At 46.3% G+C, this 14762-nt stretch overlaps 1 long non-coding RNA gene across 1 annotated transcript; it reads left to right on the forward strand.

Moving 5' to 3' along the window:
* The first annotated feature begins 11409 nt into the window (after positions 1–11409).
* Positions 11410–13979, forward strand: LOC126962695 (uncharacterized). Its single transcript, XR_007728775.1, has 3 exons — positions 11410–11451; positions 12183–12349; positions 13764–13979. It is a non-coding gene; the product is annotated as an uncharacterized LOC126962695 (long non-coding RNA).
* The last annotated feature ends 783 nt before the right edge of the window (positions 13980–14762 follow it).

A 14762-nucleotide genomic window follows, 5' to 3' on the forward strand; every position in this document is an offset into this window, starting at 1 on the left:
CACACAAATGATTACCACACACTTCTCCTCCGTGGCATTTGTCAGGATGCTACCATTGTTTATGTACCTCTGTCATTAATCTCAGCCTTTCTCTTTCAATGGTAAACTCCATGAGGACAGAACACATACTTGCTTTTGCACTCCGGCACCTTGTAGAGTGTATGTGAATGTTTAATAAAAATGTGTTAAACAAATGAATGTTTGCCAGCAGTCAAAGCCTTACAGATAACAAGCAACTGCTCCTTTGCCTTGTAGAAGCTGTGGCTGATTACTTTGGTGTTCCCATCTACTCACTTCCCTGTAGGAAGATTACGCGTCCCTTTCATTGACCTGTGACTGCAGGGGCTGCTTCCTGCTCCACTGCCAGGCTTGACCACGTGACTTGCTTTGGCCAATGGAATGTGAATGTGAATGTAACAGAAGCCATGTCTGCGCAGCTCCTAGAGCAGTTCCATGGCTTTGCTCTGCCTCTTGTTCTTTTCCCTTTCCCAAGAGAATACAATATCCAAACTATAAGATACTTTTTTGGCATGTGTCCCAGAATGAGAAGACATTAAGGAGTGGAGCCATCATGTTCACTTTGCAGCTCTCAATATGCATGGGGTTGAAACTGTTGTTGCTGTAAGCCAATAAGATTTGGAAGTTTTCATTATTGCAGCATAACTTAGCACATTCTGACAAATACAGAAGTCATCACTGGACAGCTCAGGGCATATCCAGGTTTCCTTCCTCCCCAGTGGTGACCCAGGTTACAGCCCTGGCTCTACCACTTGCAACCCATGTGATTTTGAGAAAGTCACATCACATCTTTGGCTTCAGATTTTTATACCAATAGATAAAAGCTTCTTCTGGCTTCAGAATCAGCATATCTGGAGATCTAGCCTATTATTCGACACTTGACCTCTGTCCTTAATGAATTATCTGCAGATGGTATATGATGCCAGGGAAGTTGCCCCAAATTTTCAGTATGACAGTTATGTATTCTTGGGCAAACTTTTTTATCTCTCTTTTTGTTTCTAAAAGTCTTCTTATTTGTAAAAGGGACATTTATCACACATGTTGAGGTATGTCACCTAGCTCACAGTATGTATTAAATAAATTTAGGTGTCCGCCCCTTTCCCTTAGCTACTTGATCAGATTATATCTTTTCAAGTGTACTTTTTTAGCATCCTGTATGCCCTAAACTTGGGTGCTTTGAGGGAGTGGGTGAAAATCCCTGGAAAAAAATGCACAGAAATGTACACAGATGTTCATAGCAGCATTACTTCTAACAGCCCCAAAGTAAAAACAACAGAAAGGAATATTATTTAGCCATAAAAAGGAATAAAGTACTGATTTATGCCACAACATAGATGAACCTTGAAAAGATTATGCTAGAGGAAAGAAGACAGTCACAAGTGGCCAAACACTATATGATTCTATTTACATTAAATGCCCAGAATAGGTAAGCCCAGGGAGATAGAAAGTAGATCTGTGGTCATCTAATTTACTGGGAGGCTGCAGAGTATGGAGGGGTTAAGTGGGAGTGGGAGGGTTGGTGGCTAATGGGTATGAAGTTTCTTTCTGAGGTGATGAAACTCTTTTGTGGTTAAATAGTAGTGATGATTGCATAGCTTTGTAAATATACTAAAAACCACTGAATTGTACACTTTGCTTTAAATCATGTACTTTAAAAGTATGGAATGTGTGGTGTGTGAATCATATCTTAATATTGAAAAAAACCCAACAACCTCAGAGGGACGCAGAGTGATGAGTCCCAGGGGCTGCTGGCTCAGCTGGAGGAGCATTGAAATGCCAGCCCTTCTTCTCAGCCTCGTCAGTATTATCTTGCCTTGTTCTCCTCCTAAATCTCTCTTCTACTCTGTTGATGCCGCATGCTCCAGCAAAAGGAAGGGTCTCTTGTTGCTTTGCTCAAAGGAAATGGTTAGGAGTTTTCAAAGATCATTTTATTAAAATTTTTAAAAGAGGCCGGGTGTGATGGCTCATGCCTGTAATCCTAGCACTTTGGGAAGCCAAGGCAGGTGGATCACCTGAGGTCAGGGTTTCGAGACCAGCCTGGTCAACATGGCAAAACCCCATCTCTACTAAAAATACAAAAATTAGCCGGGGCTGGTGGTGCATGCCTATAATCCCAGCTACTTGGGAGGCTGAGACAGGAGAATCACTTGAACCCAGGAGGTGGAGGTTGCAGTAAGCCAAGATCACACCACTGCATTCCTGGTGTGTCCAGCCTGGGCAACAGAGCAAGATCCTATCTCAAAAAAATAATGGAAGATGTAGAGAATAAAAATATAAACACATAAAAAGATGGAAGTGTTCTGGAGATCATCTTCTGTACACTGAAGTAGCCACAAGCACAGGCCAACTCTGGGTCTTGTGTCCTTTCCACCCCCTCAGCCCTGTCTAGGGGAACTGGCCCTGGAGTCCCATGTGGAAGCTCTGGAAAATTTCCTCCATTCTCCCTTCCCTTACATGCTGGGCCTGAGCTCTCGCTGGTCATGGTCTAGTGGGAATGGATGGCAATGGGTTGGTGGTCCTGTCTGTATAGAACACCACTTTCTTCCCCTGCAGACCCAGGGACCAAGGCACTGGTGAGTGGGAGAGGGGGGCATTTATGAAGACTCTTAGTCCTTCCTTCCATTCCCCATTTTTCCCCCCACAAGCATTTCCTTACAACACTTGTCGATGGAACCATTGCAAAGCACCCAGAAAATCATAACTTCTTCTTCCTTCACAGAAGACTCTCAGCCCCTCACTCCCATCTTTAATCTATAGTTTCAAAGATCACCAACTCAGTTGTTAGAGTATCCTAGTGAAATAGAGAGAAATAATTACTCTTCTCTGTTTTTCACTTGGATGATTTTAGATTTTAAGATCAAACAATCTTTGCATGTGTTTTGTATTGGTTGGAGTCTTATTGGCCACTATTACATGACCAACTTGAGCTGATAGGATGAAATCCCCCACATACAAGAGAGTGGATGGGTAGCACCTTGGGACCCCTCCAGGGACCATCATCACCAGTGGGGTTGGGGAGTGTTTGCTTTTCCTCACCAGTCCCCACTTACCTCTGAGGGTTTGGCTGGCGTTATCCAGAGAGACCTTGGGATATGGGAACATGATTTGTCTACTTCTTCAGAGCCTTAGAAGCTTATTTACAAAGCCCTCCAGGTCCAGGGTTGAAAGGGCTCACAGAAAGACATAAGATGTTCTCAAAACAATCCAAGACCCAGTCAATATTTATAACCCAGGGCTTTAACTCAGGTGGCTTCATGAGACTATTTGAGCTCCACTTAACTACTGTACATTGATCATCTATGGGAGCCCTTTTGCCTGCTGGCTCCTTTATCTTTATTATACTGTGCAGTTGGGAATACACTTGACTCTCAAAGGCTCAACTTGTACCTTTCAAAGGAAAAATTTCCACCTTATTTTTAAGCCCTATCTTGTTCCCCTGCAGTCTGAATAAACATTACTCAATAGCTGGAGTTACTTAAGCATCAATCATTTCCATTTCAAGGAGAAGGTAAAGGGAACAAAGATGTAACAGCACAAAAAGATTGAAATTTAACCTCCACCGCTGGGTGCTTTCCAAGCTTGTTCAGATTAGTTCATCAAAAAGAAGCCCCAGAGAACTGATGTTACCTCAAGTTCACTGAAATTTTCTTTCTCTCAGGGATTACACTTGACTATGAAGCAAGTCATCCTGGAAACCCCAGGCAGGCGATGAACTCGGCTAGTAAAACATTTGCTTTCTCTAAGTGTCTTCCACAAACCTTTTACGTTCCTCTTATCTTCAATGCACCTTCCCTCAAATGGGTCTTTCGCCTGGCCTCCCCCATACCTCTGTCCAATACAACTTACAGTTCATGGCCTTCCATTCTCTCTCTGTCTCTCTCTCTCTCTGTCTCTCTCTGTCTCTCTCTCTCTCGATTCTTCCTGTCCCTCCATCCTCCTCTGAAAAATAAAATCACCCTGTATAGAAAAATTGGCCTCCAAAATCTCTACTTTCTCCAAGCTCATTGACTTCCCAGATGCCATTTTTGGCTCTGAGACGCAGAAGTCCTCTGCAGAGTGGCGACAGTGTGTGCCTGGGTGTGGTCTCAGACCACCTGTTCTCAACTCCCCCGGGGAGCTTGGTAAGCAGCTAAATTCCCCGAACCCTATCCATCTCTACTGAATTAGACTCTGGAAGTAAGCCAGGAAATCTGCATATTAAGCAAGCTCCCCAGGTGATTATTGGCCCAAGGAAGTTGGGGATCTGCTGTACTGAGGGAGGATATTGGCTTTGGAGTCAGAGCCTTGCTGGGTTTTGTGCTTTGCTCTTTGCTAGTGGCATGATTTTTAAAAACAGCTTTATTAAGATAGAATACACACACCATGAAATTCACTCATACACACATCAGTGGTTTCTAGTACATTCACAGAGGTGTGCAACCATCACTACAACCATTGTAGAAAAATTTTATCACCCCCAAAAGAAATCCTGCGTCTATTAGCAGTCACTCCCCATGTACCCTTAGGCTCCCAGCCCTAAGCAACCATTAATCTTATTTCTGTCTCTATGGATTTGCCTATCCTAGACATTTCATATGAATGGAATCCTACAAAATGTGGTTATTTGTATCTGGCTTCTTCCACTTAGCATAATGTTTTCAAAGTTCATCCGTGTTGTACCATGAATCAGTACTTAGTCCTTTTTATGGCTGAGTAATATTCTACTGCATGGATATGCCAACTTTTATGTATCCATTTATCTCCTGATGGGCATTTGAGCTGTTTCCAGTTTGGGGCTATTGGAAATAAGGTTGCTGTGAACATTAGTGTACAAGATTTTGGCATGGAGTCATGCTTTCATTTCTCTTGTGTGAGCTAGGCATGGAATTGCTAGGTCATTTGGTAACTTTTTTTTTTTTTTTTTTTTTGAGACGGAGTCTTGCTCTGTCGCCCAGGCTGGAGTGCAGTGGCTGGATCTCAGCTCACTGCAAGCTCCACCTCCCGGGTTTACGCCATTCTCCTGCCTCAGCCTCCCGAGTAGCTGGGACTACAGGTGCCGCCACCATGCCCGGCTAGTTTTTTGTATTTTTTTAGTAGAGACGGGGTTTCACCGGGTTAGCCAGGACATTTGGTAACTTTATAGATAACATTTTGAGGAACTGCCAGGTTGTTTTCCAAAGTGACTGCACAATTTTACGTTGTTACCAGCAGTCTATGAAGTCTGCAATATCTCCATATCATTGCCAACACATTTATGTTCTACCTTTTTTAAAAAAAATTATAGCCACCCTGGTGAGTGCACAGAGGCATTTCACTGTGACTTTGATTTGCATTTCCCTAATAAATAATCATGTTGAGCATCTCCTATAATGATTGGCCTTTTGTATATCTTCTTTGGAGTACCTAATTTAGGAAGGCATTTAACTCCTCTGAGCTTCAGTTTCCTTGCCTATAAATTGGAGTAATTGGCAAGGTGATTAAACTAAATGAGGCAATGAAGTTGGAGTACTTGACACATAGTAGGCACTTAATGAAGGTTAACCTTCCACACCACTGATTTTTGAAACATGTCATCCTAGACAGGCTGGAGCCATGATAACTAGAATACCCTTTCCTGAAAGGCTCTGGGTTAGGATTGGCCAGAGGAGACATCAGTGGGAACTCTGGAATACACAGGTGGCTCAGTAGCCACTTCATGCTCTGAAGGTTGGCACGGTGCGCCATGGCAGCTTATGCATGCTGCTGCTGCTCTGCTGTCTCACTTTGTTGCCACGAGGCAGCAGGTGCTCCTGCAGCTCTGTCAGCTCCCACTGGATCTCCTCCTTCAACTTCTGTAAGTCCTGGGCCAGGTGTCTGTGCATTTCTGTGTCAAAGGGCACAGTTTCTTCAGCAGATCATCTGTGTTATTAAAGGTGCATGGGAGACAAGCTTGGGTTCTAGTTAGTCCTCATGGATTCCAGCTTATCCATGCTCCCTTCTATTCACATTAGACATTTTTTCCCTCTCTGCTGGGTCTAGCTGATCTATATCAACTTCAGGCTTAACACCAGAGGCAACCACCTTACATAGATTTTCCTACCAGCTTTTCGTACTGTATATAGCCGAATTCCTATGAGAAATGCCTGATTCTCTATCACTCAGAGTGATTCTGACTCTCTGATTGAGACTGTGAGATGCAAACACCAAGGGCAGCTGTGGCATCTCCCCAGCTAGAGAAACCAGGGGCTGGGATGAAAGTTGGTCTCCCGAGCAAAAGTCAACATGTGGTGACCTGGAGTTCTTCCCATACCAGTAACCTCAGGTCTCCCCAGGCAGAGGTGAACCTCCACTAACCCCTCCTGTGTAAGTTTCTTATGACTGCTATAACAAATGACCACTAACTTAGGGGCTTAAAACAACACAAATTTATTACCTGTCAGTTCTACAGGTCGTTAATCCAAAATAGGTCTCATGGGCTGAAATCAAGGTGTTGTCAAGGCCACATTCCTTCTGGAGGTTCTAGGGAAGAATTCATTCCCTTGTCTTTTCCAGCATCTAGAGGCTTCCTGCATTCTTTGGTTTGTGGCCTCTTCCTCCATCATCATAACCAGTAGGTAAGCATCTTCAAATCTCTCACTCTCTTAGAATGACCCTCAGGCCCCCTCTATAAGGAGCCTTGTGATTATTCTGGTCTCACTTGGATAATACAGGATAATTTCCCCATCTGCAAAGTCCGTATCTGCAAAGTGCCCTTTTATATAATGTGGCACATTCACAGATTTTGAAGATGAGGACTTGCACATCTTTGGGGCTATTATTGAGCTGATCGCATCTCTAGATCCACTCTGTTTACTTCCTCCCTGCTTTTTGGTGCCCTAAGAGACTGACCTGTATGAACTGCATTTACCAGCTCTCTTGCCCTCTTGCTTCGGGTAGGATTTAGCCAACTGGGGGGCACCAGCGAAGATCAGAGAACAGAGGAGTCCCTGGTTCCCTGCCTGCAGATTGGATGCATCCCTCTATCAAAGGACACACTCCTGGTGGCCAACCCTTTCCACACAACTCCAGCTCCACTTGTTCCATTTTCATCTCTTGCCCCTCAGGACTAGGGATGGCAACAGCTTCCCTGCCTGGCTAGCTCCAGGGTAATGCAGCGTTCCTTGTTGGTTTCCTTTAACCCTGTACACATCTCTGTAAAAGTTGTTGTTTGGCATAAATGTAACAGCTGAAACTATAAAACACTTAGAATACAACATAATGATAAGTATTCATGACCTTGGGTTTAACAACGGATTCTTAGATATGACACAAAAAAACCACACTCAACAAAAGAAAAAATAGATACACTGAATTCCATCAAAATTAAAAACTGTTTCGTAAAAGAACACTAGTAAGAAAGTGAAAAAGATAGCCCACAGAATGACAGATCCTACAAGGTTCTAGTATAAATATAAAAAGAACTCTTACCAATCAACAGAAAAAGACACACAATCCAATTAACAAATGAGCAAAGATGTTGGATAGGCATTTCTCCAAAGAAGACAGACACATGGCCAACAAGCACATGAAAAGATATTCCCCTCATTAGTCTTTAGGGAGATGCAAATCCAAACACAATGAGATACCACGTCACACATTCTAGGATGGCTATAATCAAAACAAAACAACAAGTGGGTTGGTGAGGATGTGGAGAGAGTGGAACCTTCATACACTGAGGATGGGAAGGTAGAATGGTGTGACTGCTGTGGAAAACAGTTTGGTAGTTCCTCAGTAAATTAAATGTAGAATTACCATGTGATCCAGCAATTCTGCTCCTAGGTATGTACCCCAAATAATTGAAAACAGGTGTTCAAATAAAAACTTGTACATGAATGTTCCATTCCATCACCCATGGATCCTCCCAGCCAGCTCAACTTATGAGCAGAAAACACTTGCTTTTAGACACTCTCACAGCAGACAATGGGTGTCATTGTAAAAAGCCAATGCATGGAGCCTATGGAGGGGAGGGCTGCCCATTGTCCAGGAGTGCTTTTCACAACGTGACACAAAGTTCAGGGTTTCTGCCAGCTGGGTTATTTCTTAGTATGCTGCAGGGGGCCAGGGGGGTGCCCTTCACATGCCTAGAGAGGCCCCTGATTTATGGGGCTTTAAGAAGAAAACAAGGTGAGAGGAAAATTGGCTGACCCACTGTGAGCCCAAGTAATTTCAACTAAAACAGACAAAGAAGATGGAGATGATAAAAAAGGAAATTTTAGATTTAGTGTCTGATGCTCCACCTCCTAAAAATAGGCAACCTCCCGGGCTCTGACCTTGGCTTTCTCTTCGCCTTGTCTCTTTCGGAACTCACTGTTAGACGTTTCTGTGCTAAATATTTATACCTGCCAGCTACAAACCCTCTGCTGGGAGTCACAGCACACCTCCAAGGCAGCATATTCCAAACTGAACTCCTCTTTCCTTCCTTCATTCACTGTGCTCCTCTTGTCACCATCATCTCCAAACTACTCTGCACCCTAGCCTCCCTATCTGTGATGCCAGCCCTGCCACTTCCCCTCACCCTGGCTCTGAACCTCCTAGTCTCTGGCATCCACATCCCTTCCGTTTCCTGGGACCACAGCCTCACAGCTGCACTGTGCTCAGGATTTAACAGGGACTGTCATAGGCAGCCTTCACATTTCCCAGCAAATGGGAAGGGAGGCATCTGACACCATATACCCAACCCATATCGCCCGCCAACACCAATGAACCTCTGCTTCCTGGCTACCATTGGACCCAATGTCCAAGTTCTCTGAAGCCTGGTTCCAAGCTACTTGTCCCCTGCTACAAGCCTTCAATTCGTTGTTATAGAAATGTTGAAAACTCCATTTCCCTCATTCTGCATCAGAAGTTTCTTGCATATCTATTTTGTGCTGGGCATGGTGTTAGGGATTGGTATTATAAGAGTGAGCAAGACTCTCAGGGGGTTTACGATCCAATCTGTAAGGTAAGTATGACCTTGTACAATAGGATGAAAAGGGCTGCAATAGAGAGTGAGGAAGTGATTATACTCTGGTACCACAAATAAGGTACCAACCCCAGACTCAGTAGGTCAGGGAAGGCTCCCAGTACCCTCAAGATCAAGTCTAGATTCCTCAGCAAGTGTGCAAGCATACCCACACCTGGCCTAGATTCCATTATCTGGCCTCTAGACTCCTCACATGTCCATGAAGCACCCACAAAGAGGTCCTCCTGCCTCTTTCCAAAGGAGCCACCACCCTCCTACTTCTAAACATTTTTATTCATTCTTCTTTCTCTGGGTTATCCTTGCTCCTCACCTTTACATGTCGAACTCCTACTGAGCCTTCAAGAGCCACAGAAATACCAACTCTTCCCTGAAGTCTTCCCTGGTCTCTAGACTCACACATAATTTCTCTGTGCATTGCCCTTATCATTTTCTACATGGTATATTGCACATGTCTTCCTTGTCCTACTGAGCTCAGTTGGGGCAGGCACATGTTGTTCATCTTTGAGGGCTCCCAAAGGACCCACCTACCACAATGCTCTGCACTGAGGTGAAGGGGAAGGTGACTTAAAACGCCCAACAGGGCCAGGCGCGGTGGTTCACGCCTGTAATCCCAGCACTTTGGGAGGCCAAGGTGGGCAGATCACGAGGTCAAGAGATCGAGACCATCCTGGCCAACATGGTGAAACCCTGCCTCTATTAAAAACACAAAAATTAGCTGGGCATGGTGGCGCATGCCTGTAGTCCCAGCTACTCGAGAGGCTGAGGCAGGAGAATGGTGTAACCCGGGAAGTGGAGCTTGCAGTGAGCAGAGATTGCACCACTGCACTCCAGCCTAGGTGACAGAGAAAGACTCCATCTAAAAAAAAAAAAAAAAAAAAAAAAAGCCCAACAGGATTTGGTTGTTTACATTGAAACACGAATGGAGGCCGGGCACGGTGGCTCAAGCCTGTAATCCCAGCACTTTGGGAGGCCGAGACAGGTGGATCACGAGGTCAGGAGATGGAGACCATCCTGGCTAACACGGTGAAACCCCGTCTCTACTAAAAAAAAATACAAAAACCTAGCCGGGAGAGGTGGCGGGCGCCTATAGTCCCAGCTACTTGGGAGGCTGAGGCAGGAGAATGGCGTGAACCCGGGAGGCGGAGCTTGCAGTGAGCTGATATCCGGCCACTGCACTCCAGCCTGGGCGACAGAGCGAGACTCTGTCTCAAAAACAAACAAACAAACAAACACGAATGGGCCACGCATGGTAGATTTAAACCATTCTGTATGCACTACATATTTGTACTAAAATCTTCTGTCAACTTATCTGCTTTCTCATTGGTCTGGGAAAAAGTTAAGGTAAGTCGCATTAGTTTATGCATCCTGGGGCCTTGAGCTACACCTTGTGGTCTGCAGTAAACATTTCCTGACCCCAAAACAAGAGCAGAAATGTCAAAGTCTTTCACATTACCCTTGTTGAGACTAAATTAAGACTTTTGCAAATATAATCGCATCTTTGTCTTTCACACATTTGGTGAGGGAGAACTGGCTTTTACTCTGGGATCATTGCTCTCTGCCATCCTTCCCAATCCATGGCTCTCCATTTGTCCACCCACTGCTAAATCTTCACCTCCTAAACCAGTTCTGTTTGGACTGGCCATCAGCCTAATCCATACAGCCTTCCTTCCCTTCCCTCCTCTCGCACTTGGGCCTCACACCTTGGCTTTACTTTGGAGAAAGTTTAAAAGGCTGGTCTCCTCCATCCCCTTTAATCATATTCTATTATCTTGATCAGCATTTGTATTCTACATTGTAAGACATTCTGGCCTGAATTCAGACTTCACGGGGGAGGGGAGGGAGTTGGAAAGAGGATTGTTGATGATGGTGATACTTTATTACGTGTGATGGTCATGGGTTAGACGTTCAGCTCCTCTAGCTGGAGGCTGGAGGTGGGGAAGGGGAGAGGACACCAAATATCATGAAGTCACAGTGCAAAATATTTTTCAAGGAGACATCAAAGCCTTTTTCCATGGTGTCTTGCCTTGACCCCATTTCACACTGGCAAAACACAAACTCAAATTAAAATAAAAATATCAGGCCAGCTCCATTTAGCCAGTTGGGCTGCTGGGCTAAGTGACTGACTTTATTAAAATCGTCAAATGCAAACATTCCAAGATTTATTTTCCTTGCTTATAATTTTTCTGCCTTTCCACTGGTGGGCTGTTTATTTCTAATAATTTGGTAGGAAAAAACATTGGCTCATACCAGTGGAGGTCTCATATGCCAAGCTGCAAACCAGAGCACATTTTACTGAGGAATAAAACCCCTGGAAAACAGGCTCCAGGGGGGCCCGCTGACGGCAAATTTACAAGCATAGTACAATTGACGCCATTATAATTAGTTCCCCCCAAAAGTCTTATTTTTCAGGGCAGAGATCCGACTTTCTCTTTACACATGAATATCTCCGGACTAGAGCAAGAACATTACGGAGGGTGAGTCATAGACCGGCTTTGGGCTTTAAAGACTAACGCAGATCCCATAAATCTAACCCACATTCTTTTACTGGGAATGACTGACTTTTATGAAAACCAAGGATTGTAAATCAGAAACCTAAATAGCTTACTTCGCAGCAGATAAACACAGATTTATGTAGTGACGGAGCCCTAAGTTAACCCTTTCATGGGGCCACAGCAGACCTGAGGGTATGTGTGCGGTGGCCGGGGGGGGGGTTCCACCCAGCACTGGTGTTCCTTTCTAAACACTGCAGGGTGGAGGGGAGACATGCCACATGTTTATCTCCAGCCGACTGAGGTGGGAGGAAAGAGGAGTGTCTTCTTGAGCCAAGTGAGCTTCCTACTGATCCATCTCAGCTGGGTGCACGTTAAGCAGCCAAGATTTGGCCCCTGATTATTTCAAAGGACAATCTCCAACTTGAAGTCACACACACACACACACACACACACACACCAGGTCTAACCTAGAAGGGGCTTCTGCACGTGTGCTTGTATGCGAGCCTATTACAGCCTGGGCTTCTAATAATCAGTTGTGTAATCTCTGACAAAACACCAAAACTCTGCGGACCTCAACCTTCTCATCTGCAAAATGGTGCATCTGGCATGTCATAAAGATTAAATAGGACAATTTTGTAAGGTGCTTAAGACAGTGCTGGACTCACGCTGGGCACTCAATACATATTAGCCAGTATTATTCCCATTGTTACTAGAGCCACTGGTTATATAGGCCCGGCTTCTCAAGCTACTGGGCACACAAGTCGCCTAGGGACCGAATTAATGTGCAGCTCTGATGCAGCCGCCTGAGACCCGCCTTTCCAGCAGCCTGCCAGGAGGTGCTGATGCTGCCGGCGCCTGGACCGCGCGTTAAGCAGTGCAGGTGAGCAGCTCGCCGAATGCACAAGCCACGCCCACACCCTTTCTCGTTCACTTCTGATTGCAACTCCTTCCGCCGCGTGGACGGGTTCAGCACTCTCGGAGTGGATGTCATTATTCGCCATCGACGCGAACCTCGGCAAAGAGACGGTTCCTACCGGTCTCCAAATCCTCTCGGGCCCTAAGCGAGCGGCCCCGCAACCCGGGTGCAGCCGGCGCGGTCCCACGTGTCCCTACCGCGGGCCGCTCCTGGCGACCCTGCAGCCGCCGCGCGCTTTTCTCTGCCTGCCCGCCCCACCCGGCCGTTCCTGCGCAGCCCGGGGTCGGCCTCGCGCTTCTGTGTTTAAACAAGGCTGGCCCTTGTGTTGCCCACTTCAACTTTAAAGGGAAACAGGACCCGCTGATCCCGGGAGGGAGGGAAGGACATCCATCATTTTTATGTGGCATTTCAAAGGAGGAGGCCTAGGCAGTCCAGAGACAAAGGCCTGCTGCGGGGTTAATGGAGAACCCCCATTTAATCATTAACGCTTAATACTAAACCCGCCCAGAGAAGGCCCGCCTGACGGGAGTGCAGAGGGTCCCAGGGAGGCCCTGGCTCAGCCCTTGGGGGCTGAGGGGCCCTATGGGGGTCGGACGGGTTCAGGGCTGTCGTGGGTGGCTATGACATTGGTGCTCCAGGGCCATCATTGCAGAAGGGGGTTTCAGCTGAAGCTCAGGGTGGGAGCCTGAGAAAGGAGGGAGTGGTCACCGAGGAGGCACCAAACTCGGGAGCTGAGTCCCTTCCACCGGTTCCCCTTGCCCTGGGAAGGTGAAAGCATCAGTTTACTTTCTAGGCCAGACCTGAGATCGGAGTGAGTAAACCACGCAAATCCACGCGCACCTGGCCTGTGGTCCCCTGCGAATGTGGGGCCTCCGCAGTGCTTCCTCCTTCTGCCAGGGCTGTGATAGGGGCATCCCCGGGCTCTTTGGAGCGCCCCTCCCCAACCCGCTCAACCTCAGGACTGAGGCATCCCCACACTCTGACATCTGCTGACGCCCCCCACCCTCAGCCGTCCACCTCCCACCCTTCACTCTGTCCGCCCCAGCTCCCCACCCTTATCGCATTTTAATCATTTACCTGGAGCTGGGAATAAGTTGCCTCCTCATTGTTTTCCCAAGTGCTTGAACAAAGCCTGGCATTGCACAGTGAGAAAGTCATTTCCTTTCCAATGCCCCTCGAAACCTGAGGAGGAGGAGGAGGAGCAGAAAACGTGGCCAGCACAGGCTTTGACCCCTGCTGGGCACTTGTTCAACCTTTTCTTAAAAGAGGGGAGCAGACCTCAGGCCCTAAACTGACCCTGGTTTGTGGCTAGAATTTAATACGCACACTAGTGTGTTAGCTGCCTCCGACTTACTTTTAATTTATTTTTATGTTGAAGTTTAGCACCATCCGTGATGTTAACTGGATGTAAAACGGAGTGAATCATCACAAACTGAACAACCTGTGAAACCAGCACCCAGATGGAGAAACAGAATTTGCTAATTTTGAATTCACAAAACGTAATTTTTCTGGGCTCCCGGAAGCCCCTCCCCCTGTCCCTTTCCTCTCTCTATCCCTCCTTCCAGAAGGGCAGCCACTCTCCTGACTCCCAACAGAAGATAATTTTGCCTGCGTTTAGTTTTCCATCGGTCATTTAAATGGAATCACCTGGGCTCGGCTTCGCTGCCTCAACCTGTTGTTCGTGATTTTCGTTTGTGTTCAGTGGTATGTAGTTGTAGATTTTTCATTCCCATTGCTGAAGAGTATTCATGGTGTTTATTTTTATGGTGACTTTATATGTGTAATACACAGATGCTGGTTTTCTATTTACCTCCATCTCTACTTGTTCAAATTATAAAACAATAAAACAAATCGAGTTCATTTAAAAAATCAAACCCAGCCCTGATGGAACACAGTTACCGCAGAAGTAGTGAGGACGGTGCATGAGTTGTGAAGATATGGCGTTTCAACCTAGTAATTTAGAGAGATGGGGCTTCTGATCCCGTGCACATGCCTGGGTTGGGCCACTTTTAAAACTTGTCAAATGGGAGCTTAATAGAGTCTTCTGGGGCTCCCTTGCAGGCCCAGCACTGCGGTGGCATCCCCCACTTGCAACTCCTTGGTATGTCTTAAAAGGACCCAGTGGGCACACAGGTGTGGCCTCCAGTACCTCTCCCAAAGCACTCCTGTGGTAGAAAAGTGGGTGGCCTGCCTTAGGGCTCTCAGGACACACTGCTGACCTTTCCTGCCTCCCTGTGGGAAAATTTCCCAGAAGGAAATAAGATCAGTAGAGTTAGGGCCTTGCAGGGGGCCTCCTGCCCCAGGAGCAGGATAGAAGGAAACAGTTCAGATCTGGCTTAAGCCAAGTGCCTACCCCTATCCACCAACCCCCGCCCCC

This window comes from Macaca thibetana, chromosome 9 (genome assembly GCF_024542745.1).
Source record: "Macaca thibetana thibetana isolate TM-01 chromosome 9, ASM2454274v1, whole genome shotgun sequence".
Classification (NCBI taxonomy): domain Eukaryota; kingdom Metazoa; phylum Chordata; class Mammalia; order Primates; family Cercopithecidae; genus Macaca; species Macaca thibetana.